The sequence below is a fragment of the Megalobrama amblycephala genome, linkage group LG3 (genome assembly GCF_018812025.1).
Source record: "Megalobrama amblycephala isolate DHTTF-2021 linkage group LG3, ASM1881202v1, whole genome shotgun sequence".
Taxonomy (NCBI): domain Eukaryota; kingdom Metazoa; phylum Chordata; class Actinopteri; order Cypriniformes; family Xenocyprididae; genus Megalobrama; species Megalobrama amblycephala.
Genome location: NC_063046.1, coordinates 55,787,277 through 55,802,449, shown reverse-complemented (window position 1 = coordinate 55,802,449; position 15,173 = coordinate 55,787,277).

Below are 15,173 nucleotides of genomic sequence, written 5' to 3'. Positions count from 1 at the left end.
AGTTTTGGCAAAGATGATGGAGTGTAATAGCTGGTGATTCTTAATGTGAACCTAAAGTGGCCCATACATGGCATAACAAATATGGCCCAGATACATTACTTCAACTTTGGACCACATTTGGCTAATGTACGGCACAGTCAGCACTGGCTAACTAGGGTGTAAGCCTAAACTGGCCCACATATAATGCAGCAAATGTGGCCCAGATATCTTAAAACATATCTGGACCAGTTTTGGCAAAGATGACGGAGTGTAATCACTGGCGATTCTGAATGTTAACTCCAACTGTACTCCATTACTCCAACTTTGGACCACATTTGGCATATGTATGGCACAGTCAGCACTGGCCAACCAGGGTGTAAGCTCAAAATGGAACAGTAAGCATGTTAATAGTTAATAACAATTAGGGCCAATGTTGGTAAATATACGGTACAGTTGACACAGCAAATAAACAAGGCCATTTCTGGCTTTGGAACGAGCACCTTTAAAAACTGGTTAATTTAGATGTATAGCTAAAAATGAAACTGAAAATATAGCATTAATACTTTTCAGGGATAATTTATACAGGATGCACCACTTAATTGTACAGGCTAATCTGGAGAAGGCAGATATTTCAAGTTTTTTTAACATAACTTTATTGGTGTGTTTGTGTGTACAGGTATATGTGGTTTGTGAGGACACAAATGTCTATAATGACATATGCATTACAAAGTAAACATGGTTTATGAGAACACTTCCTTTGTCATCGTAAACCAAATGGCTTCAAAACATACTAAACTTTTTTTTAATTCAAAACATGCAGAAAGTTTTGTGTGGTGGGTAGGTTTAGGGCTAGGGGAGGGGGGATATACAATATATGGGGGAGGGGGGTATAATAATAAATTATGTTTTTGGAAAATGTAAATTGTAGAAAGTTTTCTGTGATGGGTAGGTTTAACGTAGAGGGATAGGTTATGCAGTTTGTACAGGATAAAAACCATTATGTCTCTGGAAAGCAGTGGCGCAAAAATGGGGTATGCAGTATATGCAGTGCATAGGGGCGCCGCACGAGAGGGGGGCGCCATTGTGCCAAAACTTCTTTGAAAATCTTTTTGAGTAAAACGTTTAAATTAAATTTAAAAATGATGTTTGTTGAAAAATAATGTTTGTTTAGCATTTTAAATTAGTTATATATAATATATATATATATTAAGTGATATCAGCCGCTCACCATTTCGACAAGAGCCGTTGCTCTGTTACAGTCAGTCACATGGCCAAAATGTACAGAGGAGGGAAGCGGTCTGGGGCGCAGAACAGAAAACGTAAAAAAAGAAAATGAAAAACAGTGTCTTAAAATGAGGACATCGATGTCCAAGAGGATAACAAGAAATTAGTAAGTGTAACCTATCATCACTGTAAGTCTTTGATGTCATACCATGTGTCATACACCGGCCGGTCTGTGTGTAGCGCCGCTTCAAGTCTTTTATGAATGGTCCGCTGAATCACTTTTGTTACGTTCAAAACGCAGATTCAGAAATGAAACACTGCTGTGTATTGCGTGGAGACGAACAGTTCTGCTTTATCTTTATTGTTTCATTGGCAAAATTGAATAAAACAAACAATATTTTGTCTAAAATAACACAATATAATCTTAATGAACTGTTGTAAAAAAAAAAATCAGTATTGCATTTGCATTTTTTACTCGACTCGTTATATTTGGGACAAAAACAGCGCTCACTATCTTTAGTTTTATGGACATTCTAACTGCATTAAGTCTATCGCGTACGAGTTGTTGCCCTGCATTATATTCCTCTTCAGGCAACAGAATGTAATGACATACTGTAGGTTTGGGGTGGGGCAAGTGCATTAAAAATTTTAATGTGTTTTTTTTGTTTGTTTGTTTTTTTTATTTTTATTTTTACCCTAATTAATTAATCTAAGGAAGTTTTCTGTGAGGGTTAGGGGATAGAGTATAGACTAGCAAGAAAATTGAAAAAAGTGATAAAATCCTCTGCAATAATTGATCATATCATCAGCTGCTCAATGTCATATTCATCAAAGTCACAAGTAGACAAACACAATGTATACAACATACAAAAAATATAATCATGTCACAGTGTTTTGAAAAAAGTAAGTAAAGAGTGGGCAGTTTAACTGCTTAAACACAACCAAGGATGCATGAACAACAACACTAAAAAAACAGATGTGGGTCATCCTGGTAAAAAAAAAAAAAAAACTAAAAAAAACTAAAATAAAAACATTGTTCACATACTTTTTCCACAGCACTGTGAATGCTTAATGGGTTCTGTTCAATAAAGGCATTAAAGAAATGTTTTTTGTGTTGTAGTGTCACATTGTGTTTCGTCTATACTTGTGACACTGATAATTTTATGACAAATTAATGCAGAAAACAAACCAAGTCAAAAAGGTTGTGGGTCAGTTCTGCTTCATTCGTTTTGTTCATGGCTGACATGCGGCATTACTGTGGCTTGTTTGTGGCCCTAATCTGGAAAACGGGAGCGGACCGCCCAAGTGCCATCATTCCTGCCAAAAGTGGGCCAAAGGAAAGTGTCAAATTTGCGCCAGATCTGGGCCATATCAATTTTGCTATCTGGGATAGTATTCTGTTTGAACCTTATTGTGTATCTTTAAGACGCTATTTTAATCATTGCAGTTTCAGTGTTCGTTTACCTAAATATGTCACTTAATGTATTGATAAGAAATATGATTTATAGCCTATGTCATTTAATTCAGTGATAGTGTGTAACCTATTTTATTTTCTACATTTCTTTGTAGGAAACAACAAACATACACATAAACACGCTTCTCAAACAGCAAGATTGTTTTAGCCTATATCAACTGAATTAAAGTTTTTTTTTTTTTTTTTTTTGGAAATCTGGAGTATTGCACCTCTTTTTAATGGAAGATAGGAGGAAGACAGTTTAACGCACATGATATCACAGCCTATCCTACATGATGAATAAAAATAACAAACACATTATGTAATTTTATATATATATATGGAAAATAAAGTTGGTTTAATCTAAAAGGTTTTAGAATTAGAATTATCTGGCATCTTTCTCGCACTCTGCCTGCGCTTGAGATGCTCTGTTGAATATAATGTTAATTACACAAACAATGTTAAGCGTACATTTATTGACAGTTTATTACTATATGTATTTATTTATTGTAAACTTTATTATTAAGTGAAGTAAACATTTAGCTGAAATATCACAAGATATAAGAGCGCCTGTTTTATCGTCTCAGATGCGCGTCAAAGTTGTGTTGTTACTATGAATAAAAATCCGGGTAAGTGTTTCAGAATCAACATTGTAAAAATAACTTTTATGTCGTGATCACGAGAAAACAACTTTTGTTATTTCGAGATATTTTTGTTATCTCGAGATCACGAGAAAATAAGTTGTATCAAAAACAAGATAGAAAAAAAAAATAAAGTTGGTTTAATCTAAAAGGTTTTAGATCTAATACTTTTTTTCCCCGTGTCATTTCACTTTATTATACAACTTTTTTATGGATTGTAGTATTATTATTTCCTTATTTGTGCTGATTTCTTGAGCTAATACCAATGTCTGGTCAAAATTTTATGTGAATTGCTGCATTGAACTTTGTATAATAAAAAAAATATATATATGTATTCAATACTTATTTTACCCGCTGTATATACGCTCTATACAATAATTGGTGCAGTCTACTTAATTTGCGTTTTTGTTCGCTCTGCTTGAGCTTAAATGATTTTGTTCTGTATATTTTTGTTTACACACATTATCTAATGTTTTCAACTAAAAGATATCTTCAAGATATAATGTTAGTGTCACAGACACGTCAGGCTCCACCGCTCACCAATCACAGCGCACCCAATCACCAGAATACTGATCACCGGCACCTGCACCTCATCAGCACCTCATCACAGCCAGCATAAAGAGCACTCACACACACCACTCGATGTCTGGTCTCGTTTGCATTAACCTACCTGTATGCTTACCTTAAGGACTCCCCGCTATCTACTTACCTGTCTCCAAGAATCTCCTCGTGTATTCTCTCTTCTCTGTGTGAGTGCTCCAAACCTCCAGTGTCTCCAGCGTCTCCAGTTCCAAGGTCTCCGGTATCTGAAAACCACAAAAGAACTCTGTTATCATCCTCCATCTCAAGAACCTGCTCAACTTCACTGCTCACTCACCTGCACTTCTGCCACTGCTCTTATCTTACCTGTTAAAGTCCATCTCTGTCCCTTCTGTACTGTAACAGAAGACCGGACCGTAACAGCGCGAGGCCAGTATGAGCTCCCCGGATCCCTTTCAAGAACTCGTGGATGTTCTTCGAACTCTCGGCTGACCCTGAACCTCTGTCTCTATTGTGGTTTACCTGGGCACATCATCTCGGCGTGCCCAACTCGTCCCCCACGACCGATGGTGGGTGCCATTATTCCTTCACTCAATAAGATGAAACCACTCACCACCTTACTGCATGCTGGTATTTCCCGTCCAGTGGTGGCGCTCCTCGATTCAGGGTCAGCCGGCAACTTCATCTCCGGCGCTCTCTGCTGGCAGCTCAAACTCAAGACCACGCCCTCTCCGACTGTCTATCAGATCCACTCAATCACGGGAAAGCCTCTGAGCCGAAGATGTGTGCGCCGATGTGTGGGTCCCATTCAATTACGTGTCGGCATTCTTCATCTGGAAAATATCCATCTGCTGGTTCTGGAGGAATCCACCTCTGACGTGGTTCTAGGATGTCCCTGGTTGGAGCAGCACAACCCTACCATCTCTTGGAAAACCGGCGAGATCCTGAAGTGGGGTGAAGCCTGTTTCTCAAGCTGTTTCTGACCTTCCAGTTCCTTGAGTATCATCCTCTCATGATCTAACCATCTGTGCCACCTCCATCGAGAGTCCAGTTGAGAAACGTTCCACCGAGATTCCAGAGTGCTACGCCCCCTTCAGTGACGTCTTCTGCCTGCAGAAAGCCTCCAAGCTGCCTCCACACCGGCCATGGGACTGTGCCATCGATCTGCTTCCGGGTGAGCCAGTGCCAAGGGGTAAGATCTATCCCCTTTCCATCCCGGAGGAGAAGGCCATGGAGGAATACATCAAAGAGGCCCTTGCTCAAGGATACATCCGCCCGTCTACTTCCCCTGCTGCTTCGAGCTTCTTCTTTGTGGCAAAAAAGGACGGAGGCTTGAGGCCCTGCATCGACTACTGCTCCCTGAACAAAATCACCGTCAAGTTCCGATATCCCCTTCCTCTCGTCCCAGCGGCCCTGGAACATCTCCGTGGTGCCACTGTGTTCACGAAGTTGGACCTCCGCAGCACGTACAACCTCATCCGGATACGCAAGGGGGACGAGTGGAAGACCGCCTTCATCACGCCCAGCGGCCACTATGAATATCTTGTCATGCCGTATGGCCTGGTCAACGCCCCCTCCGTATTCCAGGATTTCATACATGAGGTGCTCCGGGAGTTCCTCCACAAGTTCGTGCTGGTTTATATCGACGACATCTTGATATACTCCCGGAGCCTGGCCGAACATCGCCACCACGTTGCGGAGGTCCTCCGACGACTTCGCCAGTTCCATCTCTTCCTCGAGGCAGAAAAGTGCTCATTCCACCAGTCTTCAGTTCACTTCCTCGGATACATCATTGATCACAGTAGCATCCGGATGGACGAGGGGAAGGTGGACGCCATCAAGACCTGGCCAGTTCCAACATCCATAAAAGAACTCCAACGTTTTCTAGGTTTTGCTAATTTCTATTGACGATTTATCAAGAATTACAGCTCCATAACCCATCCACTCACCAACCTGCTCCGAAACCAGCCCAAGTCTCTGTCCTGGACACCGGCCGCCACCAACGCCTTTGAAAGCCTCAAAGAAGCCTTCACCACCGCTCCCCTCCTCGTCCACCCTAACCCGGACCTCCCTTTCGTCGTGGAGGTGGACGCCTCCACCACAGGAGTGGGAGCCGTCTTGTCTCAGCAGCAGGGGACACCAAGTAGACTCCATCCATGCGCCGCCTTCTCCTGCAAGCTAAACCCGGCGGAGGTCAACTACGACATAGGAAACAGAGAACTCCTAGCCGTGAAGTTGGCTCTAGAAGAGTGGAGCCATTGGTTGGAGGAAGCCAAACATCAGTTCCTTGTGCTAACAGACCATAAGAACCTGGAATATTTACGAGCCGCCAAAAGATTAAATCCTAGACAAGCACGCTGGGCCTTATTCTTCTCCCGATTTGACTTCACCATCTCCTATCGTCCCGGATCAAAGAATGTCAAAGCAGACGCACTCTCTCGACTTCACTCTCCTGAAGAGACCACTGCTGAACCTAAATCCATCCTCCCAAGCTCCATCATCGTGAGTCCCATCTCCTGGTCGGAAGAGACCATCCCCTCCTCCAATGCCTCCACTAACCCTCCGCCGGGTTGTCCACCTGGCTTTCTATACATCACCTGAGCACGACGCACTCCACTAATCCACACAGCCCACTCTTCGCTCTGCACTGGCCACCCGGGGGTCAATGAAACCCTCTCGTTGCTAAGGGAACGCTTCTGGTGGCCGAGTATGGTATCCGATGTCAGAAGGTACGCGCAGGGCTGCAGGGAGTGCGCCATTTCCAAGAGCCCACGCCATCTCCCATCCGGCAAGCTCCATCCTCTGCCCGTTCCTAACCGACCCTGGTCACACCTAGGAGTGGACTTTGTAACGGATCTACCCGCATCCGAGGGCTATACCTGCATTCTAGTAATCATCGATCGATTCTCCAAGTCATGTCGTCTAGTTCCACTGAGAGGGTTACCTACTGCCATGGAGACAGCCGAACTTATGTTCAATCACGTGTTCAGGTACTTCGGAATACCAGAGGATATCGTCTCAGACAGAGGACCCCAGTTCATCTCCCGAGTGTGGAAAGCCTTCCACTCGCTCCTAGGTGTGACCGTAAGTCTATCATCCGGCTACCATCCACAGTCGACAGGCAGACGGAGAGAAAGATCCAGGAAATCGGCCGCATCCTCCGTACCTTCTGCCATGACCACCAGGACTCTTGGAACCAGTATTTGGGTTGGGCAGAGTACGCACAGAACTCCCTGCGTCAACCTACCACCGGACTCACTCCATTCCAGTGCGTGCTTGGTTACCAACCCCCACTGTTCCCGTGGACCGGGGAACCATCGGACGTTCCAGCTGTGGATTACTGGTTCCAAGAGGGTCTGGGACTCAACACACCACCATCTGCAGAGAGCCCTGCGCAGACGCAGGATGACGGCCGACCTTCGTCGCTCTCACGCTCCCACCTACCAACCCGGAAAAGTATGACTATCGACGAGACATCCGCCTGCGTCTGCCCTGCAAGAAGCTGAGTCCCAGGTTCATTGGCCCGTTCAAGATCCTTAAGCAGATCAACCCGGTGACATACCAGCTACAACTCACAGTATCGTATACATCCCACCTTTCACGTATCTCTCCTCAAGCCTCACCATCCCTCTGTTCCTCTCTCCACAGGGTCTGACGTGGCAGCCGCCGAATCCCCCTTCCACTCATCGTGGAAGACGGAGCCACCTACGAAGTACGGGACATCTTGGACTCCCGGCGCCGTGGTGGCCAGTTGGAATACCTGGTGGACTGGGAGGGATATGGCCCTGAAGAGCGCTCTTGGGTCCCCAGGAACGACATCCTCGATCCCAATCTGCTACTTACCTTCCACGCCAATCACCCTGACAGACCTGCCCCACGTGCAAGAGGACGGCCACCTCGACGCCGGGGTCCTCGGCCCTCAGGAGCGGGCCATGGAGGGGGGGGTACTGTCACAGACACGTCAGGCTCCACCGCTCACCAATCACAGCGCACCCAATCACCAGAATACTGATCACCGGCACCTGCACCTCATCAGCACCTCATCACAGCCAGCGTAAAGAGCACTCACACATACCACTCGATGTCCGGTCTCGTTTGCATTAACTTACCGGTATGCTTACCTTAAGGACTCCCCGCTATCTACTTACCTGTCTCCAAGAATCTCCTCGTGTATTCTCTCCTCTCTGTGTGAGTGCTCCAAACCTCCAGTGTCTCCAGCGTCTCCAGTGTCTCCAGCGTCTCCAGTTCCAAGGTCTCCGGTATCTGAAAACCACAAAAGAACTGTTCATCCTCGAAATCATCCTCCATCTCAAGAATCTGCTCAACTTCACTGCTCACTCACCTGCACTTCTGCCACTGCTCTTACTGGTTCACAATAAAGCTCATTTACCTGTTAAAGTCCATCTCTGTCCCTTCTGTACCGTAACAGTTAGCTTGTGTATATTGCCTAGTCATAAGCTTAGAAATGCTGACAACTGAATGATTCAGGGGCCGTTTACATGACACCATTTTCAACTTAATTCGGAAAACTTTTTTTATGCATTTTGGCCATTAATTTACACAACAGTTTTGGTGGCCCGAAAATGCAAACTTTTGAAAACTGGTTTCAAAGTGCAAGTTTTTGAAAACGAAACCGTTATCGTCTCTAATAAGGCGAATCTGTGAAAATAGTGACTGCATGCACATGCGTATACGTGTTTAATCTATATAGGCATGTAGGTTTGGCGTGAGTGCTCTGTAAAAGAATGTGTATGTGCACAGGCACTTAGTCTTTCTTTACAAAGTAACTACTGGCCTGGCATGCATAATACAGCGTTTTTAGTCGTTTTTGCAGATCCATGTGAATGGGGATGATTTTGATAACGTTGTCATCTGTACAAAGAAAGAACTTGTATAATATTTTTGAAAAATGCACATCCCTCGTAAATACAGAGGATTTACTACAAGGTAAGACCACTGGTTAGCCTCAAGAATAGGAGCACCAGATTAGACTTTCAAATAATAATAATAATAATAAAAACAGCCTGTCTAGTTCTGGAACAATATTCTTTGGAAAGATGAAACTAAGATCAATCTGTACCAGAATGTTAGGAAGACAAATGCATGGAGAAGAATCATGATCTGTAGAATATAATTTCATCTGTGAAACATGGTGGAGGCAGTGTTATGGAATATATTTATTGGGGCTGGAGCTAAACTCTGCAGGATAGCTGTCTAGGAGTAGGGTTGGTATGGAGGTAGATTTGTAGCTAATCTCCAAATAAATACATTATGATTCACAAATAAATGTAAAGATATTCACAAAAAATAATTGTATCCACAAATATATGTTAGGAGTTTCACAAAAAATAATTAAATTCACAAATGAACAAAATGAGATTGGCTAATGAAAAACATATTCACAAATATGTTTTTATGTCACAAGCACAACTCTGCCTGCATTTATTTGTGAATCACCATATATATATATATATATATATATATATATATATATATATATATATATATATATATATATATATATATATATATATATATATATATATATATATGGTCTAAATAACTTTTACAATAAAAAAACTATTAAGTCTGATTCATCTGAAATATGTGATCAAGTGTTTGACTGCTGGACATTTTAGTCTACTTTTAAATGAAATGCATAAGGCTTATTCAATAACCTCACACATTCACAAGTCTATATCTTCTCTACAAACAATGGTAATGTTTAAAGGTGCCCTAGAATCAAAATTGAATTTACCTTGACATAGTTGAATAACAAGAGTTCAGTACATGGAAAAGACATACACTGAGTTTCAAACTCCATTGCTTCCTCCTTCTTGTGTAAATCTCATTTGTTTAAAAGACCTCCGAAAAACAGGCGAATCTCAACATAACACCAACTGTTACGTATCAGTCGGGATCATTAATATGTACGACCCCAATATTTGCATATGCCAGCCCATGTTCAAGGCATTACACAAGGGCAGAACATCTGGATGTGCACAGCTGAATCATCAGACTAGGTAAGCAAGCAAGAACAATAGAGAAAAATGGCAGATGGAGCAATAATAACTGACATGATCCATGATTACATGATATTTTTAGTGATAATTGTGAATTGTCTTTCTAAATGTTTCGTTAGCATGTTGCTAATGTACTGTTAAATGTGGTTAAAGTTACCATCATTTCTTACTGTATTCACGGAGACAAGAGAGCCGTCGCTATTTTCATTTTTAAACACTTGCAGTCTGTATAATGCATAAACACATCTTCACTTTTTATAAATCTCTCCAACAGTGTGTAATGTTAGCCCGTTAGCCACGGAGCACTATCAAACTCATTCAGAATCAAATGTAAACATCCAAATAAATACTATACTCACATGATCCGACGCATGCATGCAGTATGCATGACGAACATCTTGTAAAGATCCATTTGAGGGTTATATTAGCTGTGTGAACTTTGTAAATGCACTGTATTATAGTCGAGAGCTCGGGGGGCAGGGAGCGCACGATTTAAATGGGCCGCAGCCTGAATCGGTGCATAGTTAATGATGCCCCAAAATAGGCAGTTAAAAAAATTAATTTAAAAAAATCTATGGGGTATTTTGAGCTGAAACCTCACAGACACATTCAGGGGACACCTTAGACTTATATTACATCTTGTAAAAACTGGTTCTAGGGCACCTTTAACATTTAATTAATGTTTAAAATATTATTTAAGGGCCTGTTAATGTTTAATAGCTAGCTGGATCCGTCGATGTTTGATTGATAAACTGGGAAATGCTGTTGTTATGTGACGACAGTTTCATCTATTTTGCAAACTCAGATGTTTATTACAAGGTTATCCGGTTAGATAAGTTAATAGCTAATTATTGAGGCTTTCTGTTCAATCTTGAATGACGTGATGCTTCCATAACACATCTGTATCCAATATACCGTTGTTGTTACCATAACAGAGAGCACTGTTTCTCTGCCATTTTTAAATGGCACATAAAATATAATACTTTGGCTTGGATTGACACACAGTCTAATGGTCTAAACTTTAAACCTCTTTTTAAACCTCTTTTTACTGTACCATTGTTTAAGAACCCTCTACTTCCTTTCTAAGCCAATGCAGGACGAGACCGCCCCAATTGTAAGATTGTTGTAGCGAAAGTGTGCTGTGATTCGTCAGTACCACGTGGCCATTATCTGATTGGCTTGAGTAGTCGGTGAGTGGAGTCGACCGATTTGTGGATTTGTCTGAGGTCGTGACGCTAGAATTGTTTCAGAATCCACAAATTTGCATGAAGAGATCCACAAATGCGTGCAGCGATCCACAAATGCACAGAAAGCAATTCACAAATGTACAGGTGGTGATTCACAAATAAATGCAGGCAGAGTTGTGCTTGTGACATAAAAACATATTTGTGAATATGTTTTTTATTAGCAAATCTCATTTTATTTATTTTTTAATTCAATTAAGTTTTGTGAAACTCCTAACATATATTTGTGGATCTCTTTCTATTAATTTGTGGATACGATTATTTTTTGTGAATATCTTTACATTTATTTGTGGATCATCATCTATTTATTTGGAATTTTGCTACAATCCTACCCCCATAGGTTGGCTACCTCCGTCTTAAATGGTTCATGCTAAGGGTGCTCCGATCAGGATTTTTGGAGCCGATCACTGATCGTTGATCACAGGAAGCAGTATATGCCAATATGATCACTGATACCAATCTTTTTGAAACCTTCTTTTTATCATGTAGAATTATTTATAGGGATGCTTCAATAAGGATTTTTACAGACATTCATTCAGGGCTTAAATATAATTTTCATTTTTTTAATTGGAGGGGGGAGGGGCCTTTTTTTGACATTTTTCAACACTGTCTTTATTGATTTTGAAACATTACCACCAAAAACAAACACACAGAAAATAAATAAATAAATAAATAAAATAAAATAATAATAACAAAAAATTCAATATAATGGTACATTAATATCATAACACATGATGCATGTTAAGCCAGGTTACACAGGAAACAGACAATTAGGATCGGTTTCTTTCAAAAATTCCATAAAGGGATTCCATACTTTGAAAAACTTGTCAGGTTTTCCTTTAACAATATATGTAAGTTTTTCCAAAGCCAAACAGTTAGACAATTCCTGTATCCATTGTTTAAAATTAGGGCTTTCTATATTTTTCCAATGACGTGCTACTGTGAGTTTTGCCTGTAATAAACAGAAAATCAACATTTTCTTACCAAAACTGGATAAAGTGCAAGTTACAGGGAAAATATTTAGTATACAAAGTTTAGGACATTTAGGAACATTTTGTTTCAAAACCAGTGATAAAAAGTCTAAAACCTTTTCCCAAAAATTTTGAATTTGAGGACACTTCCATAAGCAATGGTATAATGTTCCTATCTCTAGGTTGCATTTTATACATTGATCTGGAATATTTGGATTAAATTTATGTAGTAATTCTGGAGTTATGTACACTCTCATAATCCATTTGTATTGTATAAGTTTAAACCTCGTATTAATTGTCTGGGTCTGGGCCTTTAGACAGATACTCTGCCATTCCTCCTCAGTTATATTCTCATTTATGTCTTGGCACCAAGCCAAACACTTGTCATCTGTATTTTCCCTGCAGTTAGTGGAGATTAATCTATAAAACATGGAAATTTGTTTACCACAATTAAGGTGGTTTAAAGTAGGGCTGGGCGATATATCGCATGCAATTGTCACGCGCATTTCGTCAGTAAAGCCGGTTCCCTGATTACCGCTAAATCGCCATCACCTGCTTTTAAATGGAGTGGCATTTAATAGACAGAGCCGTAGATCACTGATAAGCTACGCAATATCGCGTTCATTATCGCAGATGAATCGCCTTCGATAATGAACGCGATATTGCGTAGCTTATCAGTGAACTACGGCTCTGTTTATTAAATGCCGCTCCATTTGAAAGCAGGTGATGGCGATTTTCATTTGTAAACCAAAATATTGCTGCTCTAAGTTGAGCTGCCCAGTAATACCACTTAAGATTAGGCAACTGCAACCCTCCCCTTTCATATGGTAAATACAAAAGAGAGAGCCTCAGCCTAGGACGCCGATTCGCCCAGATGAAATTTGTGAAAGTCTTCCTCATATTACTGAAAAAATTATGTGGAGGGGGTAAGGGAATTGATTGGAATAAATATAAAAATTTCGGGAGAACATTCATTTTTAATATATTGATACGTCCAACCTGAGAAATTGGTCAATCAATAAATGACCATTTATTGATTGATTCAATGATTAATTTAGTTACATAATTATAATTACAGGAAACCAAATTGTTTAGGTCTGGGGTAATATTAATACCAAGATATCTAAAACTCTCCTGAGCATTTTTAAAGGGGGACTGAATCGTAGGTGTAAGACGCTCTGATTCTTTAAGAAATAAGATTTTGACTCGTTCAATTTATAACCTAAAAAATTCCAAAAGTTTTAATTAGGCTCAGTAAAGAAGGGACAGAGGTGCTTAAGTTAGATAAAAATAATATAATGTCGTCGGCATATAATGCCAGTTTATTTTCAAGACTGCCAATTGTAATCCCTGATATATCATTATTTCTTCGTATTGCAATAGCTAAAGGTTCAATTGCCAATGTAAAAAGGAGCGGCGAAAGAGGGCAACCTTGACGTGTACCTCGATAAAGCAGAAACGGTTTAGAGATTATATTATTAGTCAATACTTCTGCTGTGGGATTTGAATATAGAATTTTAATCCATTTTCTAAAGTAAGGACCAATACCAAAGCGGGAAATGGTGTCAAAAAGATAGGCCCATTCCACTCTATCAAAAGCCTTCTCGGCGTCTAGGGAAAGTAAGGCTGTATCCGAGGCTCCATTTTTTACATGTATGATATTTAACACACGACGTATATTATGAAAGGCTTGTCTACCCTTTACAAAGCCATTTTGATCAGGATCAATCAATAATGGTAAAAACTTATCAAGTCTGCTGGCTAAAACTTTGGCAATTATCTTGGTGTCTGAATTCAAATGACTAATAGGTCTGTAGGAGGCACATTTTGTAGGATCTTTCCCAGGCTTAAGAATTAAAGTTATGAGGGCTGAACGCAAGGAAAAAGGAAGTTCATCATTATTGAAAGACTCATTAATCATATCAATCATTGGGGTTACTAATTTGTTATGAAAAATCTTGTAGATGTCTATAGGCAGGCCGTCTGGGCCTGGAGCATTCCCACTATTCATACAATTAATGGCTGCACTCAAGTCTGCCTCTTCAATTGGTTGATCCAGTGTTTTGGAATCTTCCTCAGATAGCGAGGATAAACGAATTTCATCCATAAAAGTTTTTATAGAGATGGGTATTCTCAGGAGGTGTCGATTTATAAAGATCTTGATAATAGTTTCTAAAAGCATTATTAATTTCAGTTGGAATCATGGTCTTTTGTCCATCTGTAGTTTCTATTTCATTAATCACTTTTTCATTTTGTAGAGCCTTAATTCTCCATGCCAATAGCCTACCATCCTTTTCTCCTTGATCATAATACGATTGTTTAAGCCTTGTTATATTAGCCACAGCTGTATTGGTAGAGAGCTCCTTCAATTCTGCTTTAAGTAGTAAAAGGTTATGTCTCAGATCAGGAGTATCTTGTTTGAAAATTTCTTCTTCTAAGTCCTTAATACTCTGTTCTAATTCAATCATTTTAAGGGTAGATCTGTTTGTTTTAGAACTAGAGAAAGTAATCATTTGTCCCCTGATGTAGGCATTGAATGCCTCCCATCTTATTGAGGCAGACGTCTGGTTTGTGTTACATTAAAAAAATATGTCAATATGATTACCTACAAAGTCAAGAAACTCAGGGTTATGTAACCATTTTGTGTTCAGGCGCCATCTAGGTGGGTTTTTAATTATGGTTTTAAGAGTATAATTCAGCGATAATGATGCATGATCAGATAAAATAATACTACTATATTTACAATCAGATATACAGTCAATCATGTTTTTTGAAATAAGGAAATAGTCTATTCTGGAATAAGTATGAAAGGATGCGGAATAGCAAGAAAATTCTTTTTTGGGGGATTTTGAAACCTCCAGATATCACTTAAATCAAGGTCCTTAATTGTAACGATCACCGTCTGTTCCTGTCACTCCCCGGACTACACTTCCCACAATTCTCCCTGTCAGTCACGTTCACATCACACCAATCACCTGTTGCCACATCCACCCTAGCACACCACACTGATCACCACACCCAGCTGCTGCTCATTATCAGGACTATAAAGGACTTCCACTCACACCACCTCACCGCGAAGTATTGTTAACACTGTTGCA